The 16,028-nt window shown below is 31.1% G+C and overlaps 2 protein-coding genes across 3 annotated transcripts in view; both read right to left on the reverse strand.

The window, feature by feature from the left end:
* The window catches only part of LOC129917873 (sodium-dependent nutrient amino acid transporter 1-like), a 268,552-nt gene that overhangs the window by 175,409 nt on the left and 77,115 nt on the right, over positions 1 to 16,028 (reverse strand). The window lies entirely within an intron of this gene.
* LOC129917867 (matrix metalloproteinase-2) overlaps positions 1 to 16,028 on the reverse strand; it is a 319,353-nt gene that overhangs the window by 14,459 nt on the left and 288,866 nt on the right. The window lies entirely within an intron of this gene.

Here is a 16,028-nt window from a genome sequence, read left to right on the forward strand (position 1 = left end):
GTATATGGAAAAACCCGTTGGTAGGTATGGAGTCTAGGAGGCTGCAGCAAGGCTGATGGGTTTGGTGCACCGAGTGTTGGCTGTTGGGACTTGGAAATGGAATCGTTACTCGTTAGTGTTGTGTCATCAGACTTGGAGCGAAGAACTCTCATCAGGGTCCTTTAATTAAGAACTGGTAATGTAATCTTTATACAAATGTTTGTAATTTCAAAACAAGTTGTTGAGAGCTCTTTTGGAATGAAATGGAAGGAAATTAGTCGGTAAAATCTCGGGTCGGCAAAAAAGGTGTCAAATGGAAAACTTATTCATCAGAGACGCGAATGTTTATTAGAAATTTTTTGTAACGTTTACGAGAAATTAGATGAAAGAACTATGTAAATTGTTAAAAAGAGTAATTTAGAGGAAACAGAGGTAAATCTGTGAGTTTATGTTGAGACAAGTAAGTAAATAACTAAGGTAGCTGTTAGAATAATGTACCTATGGTATTTCAAAAACTGCCAGATTTGATGATTTGCTTGCGAAAGTTTTCAGGCACGCAGCTGGTGATTTGGAAGTCAGACCAATCGAGGGCATCAAGATAGTGATTGTGAACGATGGAAAGCCAAAAAAGGGAACTTTCAGGCATCAGCAATTTGTTTCCATTTGTTTATTACCCTTAAATATGTTACGCATTAAAAATGTTTATGTTTCCTTATTAAACACTTCATTCACACTCACCCAAAAGAATAAGTTATTCATGCCCAACTGGTCTACCCACGTCCCATTTCAACAATGTATCTTTTAACTTTTCTCACCATTTTCCCTCTTATAGGCATCTGAGATCTGACTATAAAACATCTAAAGAATTTTTCCTCAAACACAAAGCAATCTCTTATTTAATCCTTTTCAAAATCAATACAAATTATTATTCAGCAGCTGGCAACTACTTATGTAATCCTTTTGTTGTTTAAAAAAAAGGACCAAAATATAAAACCTTCCATTTGAGTTTGCATAAATTGTTATAGTCTATGATTGGTCCATTAATACTTCAAGAAGAAGAAAAAAAATCCTCTATATCCTTTGGTTTTTATTGTGTACATATCTCCATTTCACTTATGTCATACAAGGATTTATCCAGTAAAATTTACAAGATTCTAGATCGTCCTATTCCGAATCAATTACGTATGAATGAGAATATTAAAATCAGGACCTTTATTCATTTCTCTCCTCACTAAAGAAAAAAAATCTGAAAAGCAATATGGAGGCGTTCTATTAAATATGTGTAGGTATTGGCATTTGATGGGTGTTGGTGGTGCTTAAAGGTCCACTCATTAATTCAGGGCAGTCAGTCGACAAACAAAACAAAAAAATAATAATAGAAAAAAAATTTAATTCAAGCCCTTTCGACTTAAAGGGATTTTTTAATTAATTTTTAACAACGTCACGAGCATCATGATGCTTTTTCCCACCTAGCAAAAATCTCAACGAATTCGATTAACTTCGCCTTGAAGCCAACTGAACTGTGCAAATCATTACAAACTATGTAAACCTATATACCTACGAGTATGTAGGTATGTATTTAGTCCTTTTAAGGACGAGTGCTTTCCCTCGCTAAACATTATTCAAATTGTATATAGGAATTTCGCAAAAAGCCTGAGAAAACTTTTCAATCTATTAATGATCACAATCGCACCACTGAGCATAAATGACGCAAAAAGCTGGAAAACATTCCGCACCAACGAACGGCTAAAACCCTTCAGCCAGCTGTGCCATCAACCACACCTTTGTATTTAAGTCGCCGTTACCAGTCCCCATTGCCGCAGCCGCTGCCTCCTTTTTTAAGTCGTCGTTTCCCATCAGGCATAAGGACACCCACGAGATATGCTTAAAGCGTCAAGCCATCCCATATCAGCATCAGAGAGAGCCCAACTCTGCTGCCATCATACAACAAACAGAAAAACACATACAACTTGTTGAAAATTCATTATGGCACTCCTCTTAAGCAAGCCAATTCGAGCGGATACAGCAGTCCGACCAAGCCTTTGTTTATGTGAAAATGTGTCCCCTCATTTGCGGGTGGTTAGCAATGGGTTTTGGATTTTACCATTAAACCCGGCTAACACAGCACACAAATGAACCTCAAACGGTTCTTGCTTGGAGGTGTATTATATCCATATACAACTATACAACACTCTGACCCTAGTTACCGCAGAATAAAAGCCAAAGATATTCGAATCATCGACCAACAAGGACATAAAACGAATGAGAAAACTATAAAGCAATAGGATAACACCAAGCAACCGCAAACATACCTCCCCCCAAAAGTCCTACTCTGTTTTGCCTCATACTTCAAAGTATATACAATATACATGTAGAAATGGTAAAGGACCTTAACAAAAGCTAAATAAAACAAAAGGTGTCCTTGTGCTTTGATTTACATATAAAAAGACATCGCACGTAGAGGTAGTTACACGTTCGTCAACCTGGAGTAGGATGATGATGGATATCCCACAACAAGCAGAGGGTGAAACGACGCACGATGGCGACGAAGACGACGACAACGCACGGCGTCAACACCAACCAACGTCGACACAGTGTCACACAACAAGGTCGATAATGAAATCAGTTGAACTTAATCCTGGTGAAATTCAATTCCAATAACTAACTTAAGATTAGTTTTCAAATTAACATAAGACATCAGGTTGAAGGGAGGTTATATTGTGAGCGATGGGGGGTTCTATGGGGGATAGACAAGTGTATATATCAGTGTGACAGGGAAAAACTTTCTTGTGCAACTATACGATACACTCAAACTTCTCTCAAACTGAGGGTAGAAAGAAACGTTCTTTCATTTACAACAAAAACAACCCTACATACAAAACTATTCTTTGCTCCACACATTTTACAAATTAGAATGAGTTAAAGGACTCACATCCTTGTTGTCACTTCCTTTGCTACCTCTATCGCTGTTCTCAGGATGGCGGCTGTTGGAAGAAAAAAAAAAAGAAAATATCAGACAGCAAAGGTAGAAGTTTTCCAAAAACCGAAAACAGAAAAGTTTATCATCTTGTGTGCCACTTAGATCTCAGGCCAATTTTTTGTTTTTTTTGTGCCTTAAAATTATTAAAGGTTAGTTATGGACTCGTCAGAACTAGAAAAACCATGAAATTTCAATATTCGAAATATCCAAAACTCCGAAACTGAATATCCGAAAACAGAAACTGAAATTTCTAACACTAAACAATCTTCTATTAACTGAATATCTTGACGACCCAAAATCCAGAAAACTCGAAATTCAAGAAAGTTTAGATTCAAAACCTAAATATCAGTAGAAATTTCGAAAATCCAAAATAATGAAAACTCAAAATCCAAAAAAACACAAACAACGCAGATATTTATAGATGCGGGAACCAAAAAATCCAAATCTAAAATTCAGAAAATCAAAACCCTAGAACCCAGATACTGAAAAATTCAGGAAACACAAAATCGAGAAAATGAAAAATTAATATTTTTTTTGGGAATTCGAATCCCAAATTCTTTGCCAAAATGAAGAACAGTCCACACATGCCAAAAATTCGAAATTAAAATAAAAAGACAAGAATTTTTCTGAATTTTGGAGAAAATAAAGTTTGTTATTTATGCATATTATTTCTTTTTGATAAATTTATTTAAGAACAATAATACATATTTCTAATTTTCTGGAAATGCAAAAAAATCATAAGCCCAAAATTAAAAAAACAAAATCCCGAAAACCAATAGTTAGAATCCCAAAAATTATATGATGTAACATTTTTAAAAGATAAAAGGTTCGGAGTAATTTACAATATCCAAAATTCTAATATACCAAAAAATCAGTAAAACAAAAAATTCGTAAAAAAACTAAAAATCTAAATTTCAAGTTGTGGCATTTTTGGTTTTTCTTAATTTCAAAATTTCATAATTTCGAGTTTCCGAGATTCAAGATTTGGATTTTTTGGCATCATAGTTTTTAATGATTTCGGGTATTTAGGTTCTTTAGAATTTTTGGAATTTCCTATTTTTTGGGATTTTAGTTTCTGATATTTAGGGTATTTTTATTGCGACTTTAAGAAGTAAAGATTTTGAATTTGGATTTTCTGTATTTTGATTTCCAAAATGCGTCCCAAAAAGTAGCTTATTAAATGAATTTATTAAATACCATTTAACATAAAGCTGCTTACGAATAGCAATGAATATTTACGAAAATATTCAAGGCATATTTTGGATCTTCTTTGAATCAAGTTCATACGACTGAGAAGTGCCCTTTTTATTTTGTTTCTATCTTTTTTTTCATACTCATCGTAGCCATAGTTCCCAGTGGTGATCCTTTTTTTTAAGTGCTTTGCTTTCTATTATATAAAAGTTTTCAAAGATTAGGATTAGTTTTGAGTTCAAGAGAAAATGCCATAAGCATTCTTAGGGGATAGTTTTTGTTGGTTAGGAAAAAAAGTGGCGAGAGCTAAGGTATGGAGTAGAGAAAAAAAGGGTTTTTTTATTTTGTTAAGTAGATATTCTAACCTGTCACTTGAATATGCTTCCATCTTTTTTTTTTGATTCTCATCTTTCCCTATACAAAAAGCTCATGGGATTGATGTCGAAAAATTGAAAAGTGTATCAAAATTCACGTGTGCTACCGAAATACCTTATATTCTTGTAAAGTAGATTAAATTAGAGAAATATTTTAGGTATTTATAAAATTTTAAGTATAAAGGAATGTGATTTTTTTTTGTGTTGAACAATGCCCTTGAAGTGGTAAAGATGATAATAACTGAATGAGGATTGGGTTAATTTAAAAATGGTTGAAGTATTTGAGTACAGTTCTTTTGGATTAGTGGGTAAAGTGAAAAATATAAAAAGCGTATAATTAGTAGGAATTACTGAATTAACCAACCAATCAGTAACTCCAGGAATTTTCATGGTAAAATGGTCTTTCTAAATTTAAAAGATCCTAGCAACAAAGAAAAGTTTTAAATTACAACCTTACCTATTAATGTAAATCTTTGATCCCTTAACATAATCGTTGAGTCGTTAACATGACAAAACTTTTTAATGTGCCGAACATTTTTTTAGAGATAAAATTGTATATTCCCTCAGGGCAAAGATTTTGAAATCGATACTTGTTAAAAATCAATTTGATTTAAGACAAATCTTAAACAAACACAGTAAAAACAAAAAAAAAAAAAAAAAAAAAATAGCCAAAAAGGGTTCTTTCATGGAAAGTCAGGTTTTTTTTTTAATTAATGAAAAATATTACACAACTTTTGAGTGTATCTTGTTTCGTTTGTGGTGAAATATTTAAATTTAAGGATTTAAGATGAAAAAGTTTAAAAACCGACCTACAAAATAACATTTGAAGGGTTTTCTTTAGCAAACATTAAGTGGAGCACATTAATTTGAGATAGCTACCTAATATAAACTAAACATATTAACCTAACAGCTTAAAATGTACACTCACAAGTTTTTTACATAAACTGAATTTAAATCTTGCCAAAGTCTGGTTTAGGAGTCTTAAATGCTATGTATAGTTTATTTTACAGTAGTTTTAAAACTAGCACGTCCTGCTGTAAATCAATTTAAAATTTATAACTTAAATTTATATCCAAAAAACTATGTCAAATATGAACATTAACTTCTTCACATAATAAATTTTAAGAATATAAAAATTACCAACTTCCATTTTTATATCAAACTACTCCTTTCTTTAAAACTTGACTATTTTTTACTTTGAAAATGAAATGGAGGTCCTCCAGATTAATATAGTAAATAATATCCTTGAAAACCACGAAAGAATATGTGAAAAAGGGAGCTATGTATAGTTCGCCAATTGGCTGTAATTCCCTTTCTTATGTATATATTTAAGCTATATAACTTTCGAGAATTTTATGACACATATGCACTTAGTGGCCGGTTGGATGTTATAAAAAATAGTTACGATTTAAGATGTAGACTTTCCCAGAGCGTATGATTTTATGGGTTTTTCGTGATATCATAAATGAAGACTTATTGTTGGTTGAAAAAATAAATAATTTGAGGTTATTTTAAAAGCAGGGTGGAAAAATAACAATTAAAAAAAAAAATTGCATTTGAAATAAAATACAAAATATTTATTACAAATACAAAAAATTTGAATTAGAAAAAAAAAATATTTGTTGCAACTAAAAAAAAATTCATTACCTACTGAAAAATATTTGCATTAAAAAAAAGTTATGTTGCAACTAAAAATATTTTACATTAAAAAAAAATATTATTGCAACTGAGAAATATTTGCTTTGAAAATAAAATTTTTATTGCAAATTGATTGCAAATAAAAAATTTTAGCATTGATTTTTTTTTCAATATAGAAAATTTTTAATTTACAATACTTACATTTTTTTTGTGCAAAATATTTTTATTTGCAATAAAAAATTTATTTTCAATTTAAATATTTTTCAGTTGCAATAACATTATTTTTAATGCAAAATATTTTTAGTTGCAACAAAATTTTTTTTCAACACAAATGCATAAGGAAGTTATTTGGAATTAAAAGTGGGACAGCATTGATGACTTAAAATTAATTACACTAGTTAACAAAATTAAATTTATTTTTTTGTTGCCGAAACAAAAATATAATTTTCTGAAGGTTTTCGGTGTGGTGAACTCGAATCCGAAGTCAAAAAAAATTAATAAGCTCCCGTTTTTGAAATATTACCGTTAGAAAATGCAGTACTTCGGACCTTATTCTTTTATTTAAGGAAAATTGTTTGAACATATTAAGTAACGGTTTTTATAAGAACTATTTTCCACCTTTTTAAATCTGTTTAAATTTTTCCGATATCTTTTTTACTGCCCAGGATATCCTCAGTTCTTTGGTATTTTTATAATTTTTATAACGTATCTCCTTTTTGATATATGAAGCCAAACCCACTTACTTCATTTTAAGATATCTCGAGCAATACAAAAGAAATTGAAAAGATATTTAAACAGGTATCGAAAGGTGGAAAACAGTTCTGATAGAAACCGTTACTAAATTATGCTCATACGATTTTCCTTATACAAAAGAATAAGGGGTTAAGAACTCAAAAAACGTTTTTTTGCATTTTCTAACGGTAATATCTCAAAAACGGGAGCTGATTAGTTGTTTCTGACTTCAGATTCGAGTTCAGCACACCGAAAACTTTCAGAAAAGTATATTTTTGTTTCGGCAACAAAACCCTTGCTATGATACGAAAAAGGTGCGCCCTGCGTTGGAATTTTTTTTTTCCTAGAACCAAAAAGTCTGTTTATTTTTCAAATTTTAATTGTAACGTTTGCCAATATTGACTCAAAGTTTTAGTTTTTTAGTGCATGCTGTTAGAAAGACAATATTTTAAATATTTTAATATTCTAAAATAATTTGATTCCAACCTGCGATTCAAAAGCCTTTCCAAAAATACCAATTAATTTCAGTCAAAGATAACCTTAAATTAATTGGTATTTTTGGAAAGGCAAAAAAAAACTTTACTATCCGTTTTTTTTTGTTGGATCTGTCCTCTTCCTTTTCAAATCTTTTAAAAATATTTCTGAGGTTATTACAATTTATCATTACAGAAATTCTTTAAATTTGATTTAAAATAATTAAAGCATAACATAAACAAATTAACATTGGAATTCTTGGTGAAAACTTTTTTTATGAATGGAGTAGGTATCTACATACTTTTTTCAAGCTAAATTTCGGATTTTTTTTTCAAACAAGACTTGACAGTTATAAAAAATGTTACATTTAATTTTTTTACAAATCTAATTCCGAAAAATATATGGCTTACATCACTCTTGCAATCACAGCCTCAATTATAAACATTAAACCATAATCGATTTATTTTTTTTTTGCCAATTAAATTTAACTTCCATACGATTTGAAAATTCCCACATAAATTTCACTTTTTTCTATAACATCAAACGATGCATTAAGTATCCTGTTTCCAAGGCACTTAAATACACATTAATTGAAGCCAATCGTCGTCGTTATCCTTGTTACTTACAACATATCAGCTATACTTTCTATGAACGTTCTTGTACAGAGCACTTAGAATTATTCGTCACCAGTGTTTCGAGTTTAATTTAATTATAAAAGCAAAGAAAAAAAAAGAAGAAATCTAATTTCTATTTGATCCTTTAAGAAATCTATTTATAATTACATGCTCCGCATATGGCTGCATTAACGCCACTCTTGTAAGGATTGTTAAGATATTACTTTTTACAAAACACTTTAAGGATTCTTTTAAAAGTTAAAAAAAACACATAAACACACATAATGATAAATTTAGAAATTTAAGAGAAAATTATTTTTAATGTTGTTATAATTTTTTTTTTTTGCAATTTTAAAGATGAAATTTTGTCCTGCTATCGCTCACTCAAGGAGGTTGTGATGGATACCGAATGCTAAAACATCACACCCAGGTTGAGTGAGTCAAAGCAAGAAAAAAATATTGCATTTTTTTATTATACTTTTTTTTTTTTGTTTTTGTCGTAAAGTATAAAGGTAAAACATTGAAACAACACAAACACACACTTAAACTTAAACTAATAACAAATTAAAAACAAAAAAAAACAACTCCCACTTTGTCGTCGTAGTGTATGATAGTGTGTGTCCAAGGAACAAGCTTAATTAAAAATTGTAAAACTTTTGCTCCTCTGCTGGATACACTACAAACTATACTCCAAACACGAACACACTGACTCTCATATACTTTATAAAATTGCATCACCAGGATAAATGCCAGGAGAACAAACTTAGTACATGAACGTGCAACGAACTTAGAAATCCACTAATAGTTAAGCACAATATGTATACATATAAAGTTGTAGTTGAAGGTATATTATATCAGCCATCATAAGAGCCAAAGCACAAAGTTGGCCAAAAGGATTATCCAGATTAGAGGATATTTACCCGAAAATACCGTATAAAACACTGACAGAGAGCTTTTCTCTCTCTATATACCTATATCGGTCTGTTGCAGGCATTTTCAACACAAAACCATGACTAGAGTTAGCTATGTTTTAACAAACAATAAAAATATCGCATCTGAACAGAGGCAAAGATTTTCTACAATGCACAGGATCTGGCAAATATTTTCCTATAGATTGAGTTCAGCTAAAATGTCACCACCAGCCAAGTTGAAGCTATCAGCCCAGCGCACTGTCATATCGGCACGGGCGGGGGCGGCGCAACCCAACCATAACCCATCCTTTCTAACTTTGCATGTGACAAGACAACATGACGAACACAACCTACAAATACAGTAGACATAGGACGTAAAGAGCACGTTACACTGACGGAAATGAATGACAAATAATAATAAAAAAAAAAGAAACGTGCATAAGCGCGTGATAAACACTATACTCCTTGTATTGTGTTGCCTAGAGAGTCCTTTTTTAAGTACAAATAAAAATACAACACTATAACAATAAAGAAAGTCAGAATGAAAGAAATAAAGAACAGGCCGTCGAACAAAGGCGTTCCCAAGGAATTTATTGTATAAATGTGACATCACCTGTTTTCCCTATAGAAGATCATTAAAATTTTTTGAACCGATATTGATACGAAGCGGAAGGACAGCTGGGTCTCTATTTGTAATCCTTTTTTTTTTTTCTTTCCACCCATATACACTTCAATTCTGACAAAGGACAATGATACAGAAGCGAACATATATTGTAGAATAAAAAAAGAAAAATAATAAAAGAAATATTCAATGTATCGAACGAATGGATTATGTGACGTCTTTCAGGAACGGATTTGCCAATTTAAGGGCGACCTGAAAGGAAATTTGTCTTGAAATTAAGCACTAAACTACATAACATAATGTGCTAACTATTTAAATTTTGTTTGTAAAATCCAGTGTGACGCCCTTTTATTTGTCTCGAAATAATTTAACAAAACTTCTTTTACTAGGCTTAATGGGTCTCTTTTTAAGATACTGTAACTGTTACACCCTCTTAACTACTGCGGGAATGTAACAATTTATTTAAAATATTAAAAAGTTAATTTCTTTTATCACAAAAAAAATCGGAAATGAGTAAATACCTAAATTTTTTTAATACCATCCTTTTTTTTTAATTTTTTGCCTATACATATAATCCATTTGATTTCAATTTTGAGAACAACAACAATCAATGTAGATACTAATGCAAACATCTTATAAATTTGATCAAGTTCTTTTAGATTAAATTAAAAAAAAATCAATAAGAGTGGCCTAGGTACTAAAAAAATAATTTAGCTGGCGATTTTTTGTGAAACGAAAAATATTTTCTCGCAAAATTAGTATACGATCATTGAAACTCATGACTCACCAATTCAAAAATGAGTAAAAATATAACTTTTAAAATAAAAGGTGTTATTTTGTCACATCCGTTACATTGTTAAAACGAATATATTTAAGTGTTAAAAATTAAAACATTTGGATTTAATTTGTATGATTAGAAAAAGCTTTTCAATGATAAAGTTCATAGAAATAAAGCAACTAGTTTGGGGAAAGTCAGAAATAAAAAAAAGAAGACTATGACAGCAATTTTTTTTAAAGCGTCCCTAATTTCTCTAACTTCTCACTATATGAAAAAATACCTTGAAACCAGATACGGCTCAGAAATCATTTTTTAAGGACTTGTTTTCTGGACTTAGCACATGGTAAGTTAATCCAGTCAATACTTTAAGGCCAGATAATTTCAAAGTGTTCTTAAGTAGATAAAAAAATCAAAAGTTTTTGTGTAACCTGAAGTGGACTTTATATAAAACTCTTACAAAATAACGAAGAAAAAATAATTAATCTTAATCTTTTTAAGTGGAGCGATTGAATATAATTCAATTTTAAAGTTCAAGTGACCACTGTCGTAACTGGCCGAAACGCTTTGGAGTTGGGGTCACTTGAACTTTAAAATTTAAATTCTAACAAATTTCGAAATTTTAGATTACATCAGATAACCTGAAAAAAATTTAAAAATAAAAAAAATTGAATTGAATTTTGAAATTTCCCCTTTTAAATGGCGACTTTAATTAAATTGGACTTAAGATAATAATTTTTCTTAAAGTTACTATTTTGCTATTACTATATGTGCTACATTTTGGATGCGCAACCGAGAGTTAAGACAGTTTTAATACGCAGAAACTATTTGGACCAAGAGTTCTGATTAAAGAAACAAATAAAAATATGCTTATGCAACAAAAGCCACAGCAAATAAATCTATATTTCGATATCACTACAATTCGCAGTGGAGCATACATAATTTAAACATGTAATAGAACTCCATAAGAAATACAAGTCAGAATACACACATGTTCACCTGCTGCAGGGTATAGACTATAGACAGAACTGATGACAAACGATGCCGCCCCCCAAAAATCCTCCGCCTTAGGCAGCCTATATTTCCTCTACGAAAAAATCCACTGCATGTCGGTAGTTGAGCGCCTTTGGATATTCTTTTTTTTTCCTGCTCTATTTTATTTTTTTATTCGAGAATAGAAAATATGTTTCTTCTTTTACTGAGGTTGGTTTTTGTGTGCAATCCTCAAAGCTATCCTCTTTTATTTGGCATTATTATCCTTTTTTTTTGTGGGGCCGTCATTTTTTTTATATTTCTCCAGAATGATGATTGGATTCCGTGTGGGTGCTTTATGGATGGAGTAGAGAGAAATGCAATCGTAATCGTCGTTACCAAAACCACAAAAACGAGGACTCAGAGTGAGAAAGAACTCCAGAGAAAGAGAGAGAAAGAGAAAAAAATATTTTTATTTGTGTCTCCATCCGGCAAAAAGGTATCCTTTGACGGTTGAATGCACAATCGCGAGCGCTAAACATATCCGGACAAAAATGTTTGTAGATTCATATATGTATGAATGTATTTTTGTGTACTGTGATGAAAAGATGTAGAAATGCAAACAGAAAAAAAAAAAATATGTTCATATCGTATGTTGTTGATAGCACACCGCAGTGACAAGGATGTGATGTTGACTACTACACTATACTCTGGAATACTATAGGTACAACAGTAGTTGGGCTTTTGTGTGTTCTTGTTTTTGGTGTAACAAAGTTGGTAAAAGAGTTTTGTTTTGTCCTAAAAAGGATATTTGTTTGAATATCACAGTGGGAAAAAAAGCGAATCCAATTGACTTAACGATGTGCAACTAGGTACTACTAGATGCAGAAACTTCAATATGATTGAGTTGGATATGGTATTTCTTTTAGTGGGAGTAACTATCAATGTAATACCTTTGTTTGAAAAAGGTGCACAACTATAATAGGTATCATTGTAAGTTACTACTATTAAAGAAGAAAAGGAACTTTTGTTACATAATGACAAAATGAAAAATATGCGGAGCAACGTTTAATTTGTGTTTTGAGGTCTTAATCTATTGAGTTAAATTTGTAATCCTTCAGGAATGAACGAAGAATGAAAAAAAATATAATACATGTCCAATTACCCAAGACCAATAAATACTCGAAAAATAAAAAAAAAAAACATTTGAATGGTCATAATGGACGATATCACTTCTAAAATAATTAAATTATGCTTGATTTATACACGGCTGTTCTAAAATTCGTTCGAATTTGAAAACGGAGACGAAAATTGAATCCGTACGGATTGAAAACGGTTGTTCCGCTTTATATTCGACTTTTTTGTTGGAGAATATTGTTGTGGTAGCAAATTGCCCGTATTAAAAACGGCAAAAAAATTGTCGAATTGTAGATCCGATCTTTTTTTCGAAGCACATATGAATTCGCAAAATGTGTTCGAGTACGGAATTCAGAGCAGCAGCTAAGATTTGAAAACGGGAGAAAATAGAATTCAAATGGAAATCAGAACAGCCGTGATAGTTTTTTTTTTTAATCATCTCTTTGCAAGTTTGATTGGTTGTTTTGCTTGCTGTTTTTCAGCGTTATGAGAGTGGTTTTAGTCAAGTTAGGATAGTGATAAATATAACGTCATTTTTAAACCAAACTAAATTTTTGAGAAAAAAAGTGAGATGATAAAATAGATTTGATCAACCTTAATATGAGTTAACACAGTGCGAGTGTTATAAAAAGGGGGAATAATTAACATAAATTGGTTTTGGGTATTTTTGGAAACGTTTTCCAGTTATAAGTATGCCCCACTAGAGTGGGGCATTTGGAAATTGAAATAGCTCTGCAGAGTATAAAATAATTATGATTTAATTAGCAATAATGTTTTTGCTATCAATCACGCCCAAAAACTGATACGGATTTTCGATTTAATAAGCCGATGGAAAAGAAAATCATAACTCAATATCAATATTTTAAAATTTGTTCTTAAGATTGTAATGTTTCAATGTACCCTGAAACCCTTCATATCTCAAAAAAACTTCACTCCAATTAAAAAAAAAGCCTGCCTAAAAGAATAGATTCAATTCCTTTGAGCAAGCTTTTTCCTTGAGCCCAGTAACCAGCATCGCATAAGCAGCATACAAGGTTTTAGCAGAACTATTTGAAAGGTCAGAAAATGGTGACTTAAGATTAACTCATTTCAATTATTACTCAATAGAATAGAAACATTAAAAAAAAAATAATTTTTTTTATATACAAAAAGTTCCACATACGCCACAGTGACCCTCTGGAATCTATTAAAACCTGACTATCAAAATCATAATTTTAGAATTATAATTTCATAATTATAATATTCTAAGATCTTGATTAACCTTTAATTGCATCAGCAGCATACTAGGTTTTAGCAGAACTATTTGAAAGGTCAGAAAATGGTGACTTAAAATTAACTCATTTCAATTATTACTCAATAGAATAGAAACATTAAGAAAAAAAAATAATTTTGTTTATATACAAAAAAGTTCCACATACGCCACAGTGACCCTCTGGAATCTATTAAAACCTGACTATCAAAATCATAATTTTAGAATTATAATTTCATAATTCTAATATTCTTAGATCTTGATTAACCTTTAATTAATGTATGAGTGTATTTTTGAACCATCAGGGACCTACGCAGAAATTTAATAATATACATAGATAGCAGAAAGCAAGTCAAGCTCGTTTAAAGACGTTTAAAATAAGGCCAAGAAAATAGATTTAACCGTCACCAACTTTTGACACTACCGACAGGATTAATATGGCTTTCGCATTATTAAGCTTACATTTTTAAAATAGGTTCAATTTTTAATTATTTTAGAGCCGTTTGCTCAAACGAAACTTAAGAATTCAAGTTCTACATAAAACTTTATGTGACAGTTTACGCAGAGGAAAAAGTAAGGAATAATAGTTTATGTTCTATTTAAATAATTTAAGTTTCGTTTCAGCCCTTAATATCTATAATATCAAAGGTATAAACCGATGGACGATTTTTTAAGTCTCCAATTATATACATTTTTTCAGAAGGCTTTTAAAATATCACAATATTGCAAATTCTTACAAAAACCATTTTCGAAAATTAACACAAAAACATTCTTACACGTTAATTTGGCATGTGCTAAAGGTTAGCTTCAAGATAAACTCAAAAATCCGATAAATGACGAGATTTTCAAAGACAATAGGCAGCATAAAGTTAGAGGAAAGAGATATACTGCCATAAAGAACTTACCTCGAAAGTAAAAGTTAATACCCGGCACTTCATAATTCTTTGGAAATATTTATTAAATAAATTTACAGAAAAACCCCTCTCCAGAATGAAGAATCACTGTATTTTTAAATCTAGACTATTTTTTTTTTTTGTTCTGATGAAGAATTGAAATAATTTTTGAAAACTTTAAACTTTTCTTGTGTTTTATTTAAGGGTCCGAAAATTTGTATACTTATTTTGAACTATTCTAAGAAACAAATAATAATAAATTAAAATTATTGTAAAACAAGAACTTCCGAAATCCGTTGTAACACCCGATTGAAATGAGATCCGAATTCAACTGAACGTTCTCATCAAGCAAGACCTTCAGTAAGGCCTTAATTTTTTTTTTTTTGTTCTTATAAAATATTTTCACTCTCGCAGCAAACAAAAAAAAAACATAATTTCGTTTTGCTAAAAAGAATATGAACAGAAAAAAAAAGAGAATCGAAAAAAGGAGATTGATTGAGGCGCTTCTTATCAATTATTCTCGGCCAATATCCATCGAAACCCTACAATATTCGACACACCAATATAACCAGACACCATAATACTTGAGTTGGTTAAGAAAAAAAAAATTGAAAAAAAAAAACGAAAAAGAAACAGTTAACAAAGCAAAAAAATGGAGTAAAAACAACCCGAACAACGTCATAGTACCCGATTATCAGACCAAACATTTACCAGTGTTGAGTGTGTTCATTCGGAAATTTGATATCACAGATATGAAGCATGATTGCCCCTTAGAGGGTGCCTTAAATAAGAAACTTGATATAACCATTTCAAAAAAAGTAAAAAAAAAATAGCATAAAACAAGAAGAAAAAGCAACTCAAGGACATAAAAGAAAAGGACATCTCATCGCCCGCCGCCGCAGCAGTAGCAACAACTCTCTTAGGAGTCCGAACAATAGACATTCGTCGATGGTTACTCTGTGCGACAAGATATTAAAATTGTCAATCGATATTTTTTTGTATTTTGTGTTGTTGTTGCTTCAACCATCGATGAATGAAAGCTTAAAGAAATCCTGCAATGCCACCCTAGACAGACAGACAGACAGACAGATAGATAGACAGACAGACACGATAAAGCCACAGCCGTCCCAGATCGATCAAGAAAAAGAGAGTAAACATCGTTCAACCAAAAGATTTTTAGCTACGAAAAAGTTTTAAGAACTGTATAGAAGAGCTAGCTGTGATGGTTCTAGCTCCCAATGGAAGCAATTTAAGTGTCGATTGTGGGAGAGAGAATTTTTGAGGGTGTAGGAAGGAAGGAAGAAGCTGAAGAAAAAACTACTCGCTCGTGTCGATTTAATGCAAAAGGATCTTAGTTTTTTTTTCATTTTTTTGCTTCTGTTGTGCTGTGTTTTCTTGTGGAAAACATATATGGCTGCCTGTTGGCTGTAAACAGCATTTCCCGTCCTTTTTCTCTCTGATGGTGAATATATGTACATATCGCCTTT

Source organism: Episyrphus balteatus, chromosome 4, assembly GCF_945859705.1.
Source record: "Episyrphus balteatus chromosome 4, idEpiBalt1.1, whole genome shotgun sequence".
Classification (NCBI taxonomy): Eukaryota; Metazoa; Arthropoda; class Insecta; order Diptera; family Syrphidae; genus Episyrphus; species Episyrphus balteatus.